Source organism: Erpetoichthys calabaricus, chromosome 12 (genome assembly GCF_900747795.2).
Source record: "Erpetoichthys calabaricus chromosome 12, fErpCal1.3, whole genome shotgun sequence".
NCBI classification, from domain to species: domain Eukaryota; kingdom Metazoa; phylum Chordata; class Cladistia; order Polypteriformes; family Polypteridae; genus Erpetoichthys; species Erpetoichthys calabaricus.
In genome coordinates, this window is record NC_041405.2 from 43399953 (window position 1) to 43409878 (window position 9926).

A 9926-nucleotide genomic window follows, 5' to 3' on the forward strand; every position below is an offset into this window, starting at 1 on the left:
CCCCAGGCAAAGCAGTACACTGGGACCCCTACCTACACAACCACTCAGCAAGTCACAACATACAGTGGAACCTCGGTTTGCGAGTAACTTGGTTTACGAGAGTTTTGCAAGACGAGCAAAAATTTTTAATAAATTTTGACTTGATAAACGAGCGAGGTCTTGCATCACGAGTAGTATGTATACTCTTTGTCTGCTGAGCGTCATGTGATCACAACTGAGCTGATGGTTCTTCTCTCTCTCTCGCTGCGGGATTGTGCGCAATTGTCTCCTATTCTCTGTCTGAGTCGGCGTGCCTCACTCATAGTAAACACCCGTACGAGCGTATACTGTTTACTACAGCATTAGCATTGTGACTGTGTGTGCGCGCGCGCTTGTGTGTGTATGTGTGTGTGTGTGCTCGCGCGCGCGTGTGTGTTTGTGTGTGTGTGTGTGCTCGCACGCGCGTGTGTGCTGTGACGTGCGAGTCCCCGTCTTGCACACTAAAACACAAAGCTGAGTCTCAGTACTTCAGCAACACCATCTTTATTCAGCTTGAAACAGAAACAGCAGTCAGGCAGGGCCCTGCACATTTATAATGTTCCTTGTTCCTTGTATCACCCATCGACGGCAGGCACTTATAGCATGTCCGCGATCTTTTCGGATTCACTTTTGCGTCGAACTGCTACAGCGCTGGGAGACTGCGATTGCTTTGGGACGCTCTTCCGCATGTCGTCCCGTTGAGTGCAATCCCACAAGAGTTTAGAAACTCACTCACACCAGCCATGATTCTTTTCAAAGGTAAAGTGCAGGTTAATTTGTTTTATGTATTTTTACTTTATATTTTGTATTAATCATTTTTATATGAATAGTTTTGGGTTGTGGAAAAAAATCATCAGAGTTTCCATTATTTCTTATTGGGAAATTCAGTTTGATATACGAGTGCTTTGGACTACGAGCACGTTTCCGGAACGAATTATGCTCGCCAACTGAGGTTCCACTGTACATAGATTAGCATGGGGCCCCTATGCTTGTAGGGTCCCCGGGCAACTGGCCAGCGTGTCCATGCGTTAAGACAGCCCTGCACAAAGCGGCAAACGTCAGAACTAACGCCCCTCCAGCCTCCAGAAAAAACAATTTCATTATTTTTGGGTCCTCCCCAAGTAATTACATATTCCAAGCTCACATGAGGTCACAGTGGTCTTTTTTTCAATAAGCAACATGGTGGTATATATTCTACACAGCTCCCCAAACACACAACACAGCAGACATTGGGCACAAGTGCAGCAACACAAACATCTTTATTCCCAAATTAGAAACACTCTTGACTTGTTTCTACTACCAATGCACAGTACAGCACAGTAATAAGCACAGTTGAATAAGCACCCAGCACTTCTCCATCTCTCTCTCTTTCTCTCATTCCACCTCCACCTCTCCTGGCAAGCTTTGTCCACTTCCACCTAAGTCTGACTCCCAGAGCAGTCATAGCTGGCTCCTTTTATAGGGCATTCGGAAGTGCTTGCAGGTGTCCGGGGATCATCTTCCAGCCGCAATTCCAGGTGTGGCAGCAGCCCAGTTAAGAAGAGCTCAGCCATTCCTCTTGTGAAGGTCATAGGCCCTGGCAGTGTTGAGCTTCCATGCTTCAACCCTGTGGCACCATAGCAAGCCAGGGGGGCTTCTCTCTGTCGTTCCAGGGAAGGTATTGCCCTGTGCAAGCTCCTTCCTCCAGTCCATTCTATAAGATGGTGTCCTGGCCAGGTAAAGAGTCCCGCTGTCTATCACAACATCTAAGAATTGTATAATTGTATCAAACATCAAAACAAAATGTCAGTGTGAAAAATAACAAATTCAAAACAAAAATTATTACATTTTAAAAAGTTCTTAAATCATAAAATCATAACCAGAATATGATTCTAAACATGGAACACATTACTGACTGAACCTCTTGTTATGGCAAGGCCTCTGACCATTGTGGGAGATGGCCGGCTGTTCATCCCGGCCAATACCCCCACGCCGCTAGATGGAGCCCTCCCTGTAGCATGGAAGTGCCCCGAAGACCAGCAGGGACTTATGGACAATGGAGTTTTTATTCCCAACCCTGCTGGACACCGTGGGAACCACCAGAGGACGCTGCAGGGAGGCTCAAGGACTTATACGTGCCCTATAACCCGGAAGCACGTCATGATCAGATGACCAGAAGGAACGACGTGTTTCCGGGTTGAAGAGAAGGACTTTTTATCTGACCCGGAAGTGATAAGAAATCACATGGACTGTAGGATGGAAAACACTTCCGGGTCAGGGAATATAAAAGGACTATGGGAAATCCCAAACGTCGAGCTGAGCTGGGTGGAAGGGTGGCAATGCGTCTGGGAGAGGAGGATTGGTTTTTGTATTGATTTATTTATGAGTATTGTGGAGTGTAGGGTGCTTGGTGCACATTATTATTATACAATAAATAATAATTGGATTTTTATCTAGTGTCTGATGTCTGATCAGAGGGTTCAAGGGGTCACGGAGATACAACAACAACAACATTTATTTATATAGCACATTTTCATACAAAAAGTAGCTCAAAGTGCTTTACATAATGAAGAAAAGAAGAATAAAAGACAAATAAGAAATTAAAATAAGACAACATTAGTTAACATAGAAACAACAGATCTCAATCTTTCACACCATTCATCAGATTTATTCTGGCAATATCTGTGAAAAAGTCGTAAAAAACTTGGAGGGCATGCAGAACTTTTGCAGTAAACCAAAACTGATGCCCAAGCCCTGGGTTCTGTAATGTCAGTCCTGGAGTGCTGTGGTGGGTGCAGGTTTTTTGTTCCAACATGATTTCTTTATTAGGAACCAATCCCTGCTGATAACAGATCTTATTTAATTTTATGGCTTAATTTTATTTCTTGCTAGTGTTTTCATTCTGCCATGTCAAGCCATTCTTAGATTGTATGTTTTTTCCTTATGCCATTCAAATATTTTGTATGCTCAAGCAGTGCAATGATTCTCAGCCATTCACTTTTTTCCTTCCAAATATTTTAATAAAACAAGGAAACAAGTCCATTAGGGAAATGCATTTGTGACTTTTAAAACTCTAGCTGCTGATGTAGGCTGAGGTAAACCTGCTCTAATTCTAGTGTTTAGGAGTGGCTTCTCCGAGGACATTAAGAACATGCATTAGAAGACTCATCTGACAATTTTATCAGTCTAGCTTTGTAACTTGGAATTAGACTTTCTGAACATAAATGTACAAAGTAGTCCTAGGGGAGGAAACTGTAACAAAGTCTGTTTCTAGAGATGTTCTGGTTACTATATAGTGAAAAAGACTTGGGTGGGCTCTGAGAGAATAAGAGATGTGGTACAGAAGGGCACTACTTTTACTGTGGAAATTCTGGAAAACATATTGTATTTGTTCAGCTTACTTTGGGATTGGTAGTAGTAGTAACCCACAAAGTATTATATTAATAAGTAGTTGCAAATGAATATGTAACACATTCTCTTTATGAGATGACTTAACATTTACAAAGATAACACTTTTTGTTATATACTCATCTGTAACTAATCTAATTTAGGGGTAACCCTTGCTTAAATAACATATCAGCACATAAAATTGAATGCAATTGAAGCTGAATTATGTGAAACTAAGTCTTTCAATGACTGTTTAAAGAAAGTTGTCTCAACATCAGTTTCTTATTATTTTACTTAGGCATTACAATCCTAGTCCTAAATTTTTTTTTTGGTGTATTCAGTAAGCAAAAGTCTTTAAAAATTCCTACTTAGGGAGTTTATGATTGTGCTATAGATTTATTTCCATGGCCTTCATTACCTAAAGTCAGGGTTTATGCACTTTTTAAAGTGGAAACTAAGTCAACTGAAGCCTATATAAAGAAGAACTTGAAAATAGGCTTTGTAAGACCGTCTTGAAGCTCTAGTAGCTACCGCATATATTTGCGGATAAGTCAGGACTTGATATTACCATATAATTTCTGGTATTTTATAATGTCGGTCATATAAGTTGAATGCGGAAAACTCACGCTATTGGTCCAAAAGATTATGATACGCTAACGCCCACTTGAGAGAATAACCTCAGAGCACACTGCCTTTTTTTTCTATGTTGGTGCGGCAATGTGCTGTATCAGCGCATGCTCCTAACCTCTCTCTCTCTTTCTCTCTCTCTCTATATTGATCCTACGTGATCACACGGTAACCCCCAAACTATTCCGAAGCAACGTTTGCACTGATTAGTGTTTTTTGTATCTCACACCCTCATACACCTTTATCGTAAGAGCATCACTTATCTACGATGGAGCGTTCAATCAGAAGAAAATGTGAAGCTGGTTTTAAATTAAACGTCGTTGAAGTAGCAAAAGAAATTGGTAACTGCGCTGCTGAAACAAAATTTGATGCATCTGAGAAACTGATGTGATTAGAGGAGGCAAGAAGATGTAAAAAAAAATTGGGGAAAGTGTTGCATTTTTGAACGGGCATACAAGTGAAGGTCTGATTTTATGATCAATTTTTTGGGTTTCAAGACCTGACTTATACGTGAGTATATGTGGTATTTGAGAAGCATGTGTTGATTATAAAAATTAAATATAATTACAATAATGAAAAATTATCTTCAGTTTCATTGTTGATTCATCAAATAACAGGATCTACTATTTTCACAAAATTAGTTTTAAAAAGGACTTTCCAAATTTGATTAAAGTAAAGTGAAAAGCGTAACATATGTCAACAATGTTGTTAAAGAGTTTTTTAAGAACTTACGTTAAAGTTTAGAGATGACATCCTTATCATGTCTGTCTTGTTGCTATGTCACTCAAGAAATATACCTTTCATCTTTCATGGGCACTGAACTGGCCCAAGTCTTAGTGCAATGGCCTTAACCTACATCAGGTGACTATTTTGACGTTTGTCTGAAAACACCTAATATCTCAGTTGGGGAAAGTCATATTCCAAATTCAACCTGTTGTTTTTTTCCAAATGATCACTACACGATTTGGCTAGCATTTTGGCTTTGGTAATGGTTTCACTCTATACAGTATCTGCAAGATCAGATTGTATGTAACAGAGTATGCAGCAGAATTCTTGGTCCAGGCTTTGGTCTTCTCACATCTGGAATTCTGCCACTCTCTACTGGCAGGAGAATCAGCATGTGTTCCCAAGCCACTGGAGATGGTTCAAAATGCTAAGGCACGTCCGTTGTTCAATCAGCTGAGGCAGACACATGTCACGTCTCATGTCAGATCACTACATTGGCTTGCTGTAGCAGCACATCATCAGGTCAAATCCTTAATGCTTGCCTATAGAGTAGTCAATGGGTCAGTACATATACATATAGCGAGAGAGACACACATGTGAGGTCCTATGCTCCTTCTTGACTCAGATCTGCTGATAAATGACATCTTATGAGATACCAAATCACAATCCAGACTCTCTTCATGTGTAGCTTCTTGCTGGTGGAATAAGCTGCTCACCTCCATTCAAAATTCTGACTCCCATTAGCGTATTTTAGAAGTGTATGAAGACTCTTATTAGGTGAATTCCTGTCTAACTGGTATTAGCTGTGTGGAAGATGAATGTTCTCTTCGTTCCCTTGTACTAATCCTTGTCTAAGGAGTTAAGCAGAAGTAAGCTTTAAAAACATGCTTTGCTGAGCAAACAGAAACAATATTTGTCAGAAGGACTCAAGGTCTAAGCTTCCACACTGAGACTGCCTTATCACGTTCTCCCTTTGTTTACATCTGAACGCCATAACAAGGAGCCAAGGAATCAAGTTGCACAAGGAGCATTGAAGGGGCTCAAGGATTGTGTATAATAAAGTGTTGACTGTTGCATTTTCATAATGAATATTAAATCACGCATTCTAGGGGTATAAAAACCTGCCACACCCAATAAACAGGGTTCAGAGAGCCCTGACGCTGTCATGTAATATTGATTGCCTGCTTTTCTGAAACCTGCTCACTGTGACGATGTTAAAATAAAGCTGCTATATGACCACACCTGCTGTCTTGTCTAAGTGATCATCCACAGCTGTTAGGTGTTATTATCTAGGAATTGTAATTTGTTTGTATTTTGTTCTGAGCTCTTCACTGTGATGGTCAGTTTTGTATCCTTGTCCTGTAAAACTTGCTTCCAAACACTTCCAAACACTGATGTTTACTCAATTATGTTGACCTCTTTAGTGAGTTATTGTGAATAGGAAAATGTCTGCTAAGCAAATAAATGTAAATATAAACAATTTCGAAAATACTTTTGTATCAGACCCATGCTTCATCTGAGATTATCCTTTTGTTTTCTCCCATGAAGAAAGACTCTTGCTTATCTCTTCCTCTCAGTTCAATTGGACCCACCTTTACTCCTAACTTCCATATGCCACAACATCTAACTTTTCTGGGAGGGGTTAGCGAGTGTGGATGTGAGCCTGAGTAGGCCCTGTGGCTTGGTTAATGACTTGTGTTCAGTCTCTCTCTTCATGTGACCCTGAGTGGCACTGAACAGGTTTAGGGATCTTATGGTATTTGTGTCTTTATTTATTGCCTTTCCCTAAGGTGATGGGTGACCTAAGGGTTTTTCATGTCCAAAGAATTCTTTATTGTAAAAAATCTTCAAATTTCATTTATATTGCACATAGTCAGGTTTTCCAAAAGAAAATGGGAAGATTAATAATTCTTAATACAGGGAGCTCTATTCTTAAGTAAATAATAAATACAATTAATCGACTTGGCTTTGAAGTATTAGGTTTCAAAGAAAAGGTAGTTGTTTTCACCATCTCGGGTTATTGGGCATAGTCAATTATCCACGTTGTTTAATTTATCTAGTTCATTTTCTTCACCTCAATTCATTCTGCTACTTTACAAATATCTTGGACATGATTGCAAATTTGACAAAAATAATCACCATGTTTTGCTGTGTTCATTCATGAATACAAGGGCAGTACCAAAACTCTGTTCATATGGACTTTTGAATTTTCTCACCAAGGTTGATTTTTTTCAGGGAATCTTATTCAACTACTCTCAAAAGCTTCCTAAATTTTCTAGTTCGTAGGTCATCATGGAGGCCAGAAATGAAGGTGGAAGTGAACATGGTCAACACCCACTAGTGAATTTCTCAGATGAGAACAAACAAGTGCTCATTCTGTTTCACTTTTTCATCATGGTTTATCAGTGGCAGAAAGCTTGAAGAAGCTGGAAGCTCATCTTGCTGACTAGGCATCGACTCAGAGAACTGTCCAAAAGGGGGTTGCCAGGTTTTCATACATCTACATTAAGAAATGTTTGTCTGAAGTTTTACAGAATCTCATCAAAGGTCACCTCAAGTGCTTGTTGAGCGACTGGTTCCTCAACCACAACAACGGTCCTGTGCATTACTCCACCAAGACCATCCTCTTCATTGGTGCTTCTAGAATGAACCTGACCTGGCCACTTGTGATTTCTGTTTCCTCCCCAAAACCAAGGCCAAAATGCATTGAAAATGCATCGATGAGATGTGATTAAGGCAGTCAACACAGATGATTTTTTAGGGGTGTTTTGAAAAATGTGCATTGAGGTTGGTAGTGTTTATGTGGAAAAGGAGAAAATGAGTGAAAAAAATTGGAGGTTATCTTCTATTTCTATCAAAGCGAATGGACTTTTGGAACCTCTCTCATACTTCAGGCAAGTCTGTAGTTTAAGTCAGCCTTTAGACAAATAACTCCTGTACAGGAACAAGCTATTTTGTTACCTCCATCCATCTAGTATTGAGTCATAGGGAGGTGGTGCCTATCCCAGCAGTACAGTGTACACTCAAACGTATGGGCCACATAAATTTAGATTTGTCAATGAGTGTAACACACACACACACACACACCTTTGACATGTGGGAGGAAAGGCCTCGTCCAAGAGGAAATCAATGCATGGGTAATTGCAGAAGGACCGAGCCAAGATTGAAGCTCCAGAACTGTAGCATGATTATGCCGACATACTTTTCTTTATTTTGTGAGCATTATTTTCACTGAGCCAGCAGTTAGTCAGGCAGCTGTTCAAGTACATCAGTATGGCTGTGAATGCGAGAAGGATTCTCCTACTCAGTAGGTGAGGCTAGACAGGGGCACTGTGGGCCTCGCAGCCCTGTGTTTTGCTACAAAAGGCAAGCTGAATAAATCACAGCATTTGGTAGCTAATTTACACATTTAAAAGGAATCTGCTGCTGTGAATTCTTAATTATTTTTCTTCCCTTTTCTAATTTATTTTCTCTACTGGACATGATTTAGTGACGCCCTTGGAGCCTGCCTGAGAGGAAGAGATTTTTGCAAATTGCCACAGCAAACTGCAAATTAAGTCTGTGTAATGTAAACTCATTCTAGCCACATTTTTGATGGGACTGTGAAATACATTGTGATTTCATCAAGCTTGCAAGGCACTATATAAAACTGCTTTATTTATTTATTTTTGTAATCAACGTATTATTAATTAAAGACAAAATAACAGAAGATAGACAGACAGACAGACACAAACCCATCATCGAAATATCGATGTTTTCGGTATCGGCGGTCCCTAAAACGTCAAGATCCGTCGAAAACCAGAGATCTAAATTTTTAATGAATCTAAAACTTTCACTCCTCCCTATAGGCAATAGGTTATGGTGGGGGAGGGCACAAAGCAAGCAGTAATTAAAACAAGTCAAATATATTAAAAATTGTTCTAAGATTCATGCCTCGACATAGCCTGTCCTTAAAAATTGGTGCACATGTGGTGGTCTATCAATGGATATAAGAACTTTGTCAAAGATCTGCTTTGATAATTATACTGGGGATTTGGTGGAGTTCTGTTCATAGTTTCTGACTGGTCTCCATCTTCTCTGTCACTCTAGCCCCATGCTTTTGTTTAAGTTGAATGACTTGTACCTGTGGACTCGATTTACATTTTATTGCCACTGTCTACTCTCTGTTTCACAAAGGGACATGAGAAATGGTCTGAAATTTCTATAGTAGCTGTGACAGCAGCTTAGGCTTTATATTGCTTTGATAGATAGATAGATAGATAGATAGATAGATAGATAGATAGATAGATAGATAGATAGATAGATAGATAGATAGATAGATAGATGCACTATATATCAATAGATAGATAGATAGATAGATAGATAGATAGATAGATAGATAGATAGATAGATAGATAGATAGATAGATAGATAGATAGATAGATAGATAGATAGATAGATAGATAGATAGATAGATAGTGTGAGACTTTCCCGGACACCACCAGTCAGAGACCACATCTTTATAAAAGACACACGTTTATTAAACATTAAATAAACACAGTTCCACACAGCACACAATGCACAAAGCAATAATCACCCCAAAATCAAGTCTTTCTCAGTCCTTGGCCGCCTTTCCTCTCCTCCTGGGAGCTTCGTCCTTCTCCCACTCCCGACTCTGGCTCACTGACTGTAAGGAGGCGGCCCCTTTTATTCCTGCCCGGATGTGCTCCAAGTGGCTCATGATGTCCATCCGGCAGCACTTCCTGGTGTGGCGGAAGTGCTGCCCTTTGCGTCCCTGGCCGATCCTTCCACCATCTTGCCAAGTGTGGCGGAAGTAATCACATCCATGTCTCCTGAGGCGTAAAGCGCCCCCTGGCAGTGGCCACGGTTCCCAATAGGCCAAATCCTCTTTGTCCCTTTCCCGTGGTCCTCTTTTTATCCAGGGCGGCTGCCCCCTTGTGCCCCGGAAGCTGTTAATGTCCCTTTCCGGTCCCTCCAGGCATCCCGGCCAGGTAATGACCACAGTCATCTGTGACGATAGATAGATAGATAGATAGATAGATAGATAGATAGATAGATAGATAGATAGATAGATAGATAGATAGATAGATAGATAGATAGATAGATTCATTAGTACATTTTTTATCCCCAAGGGGAAATTTGGCTTTTCACAGAAGCTTTTTAAATAAATAAATATACACACACACTTT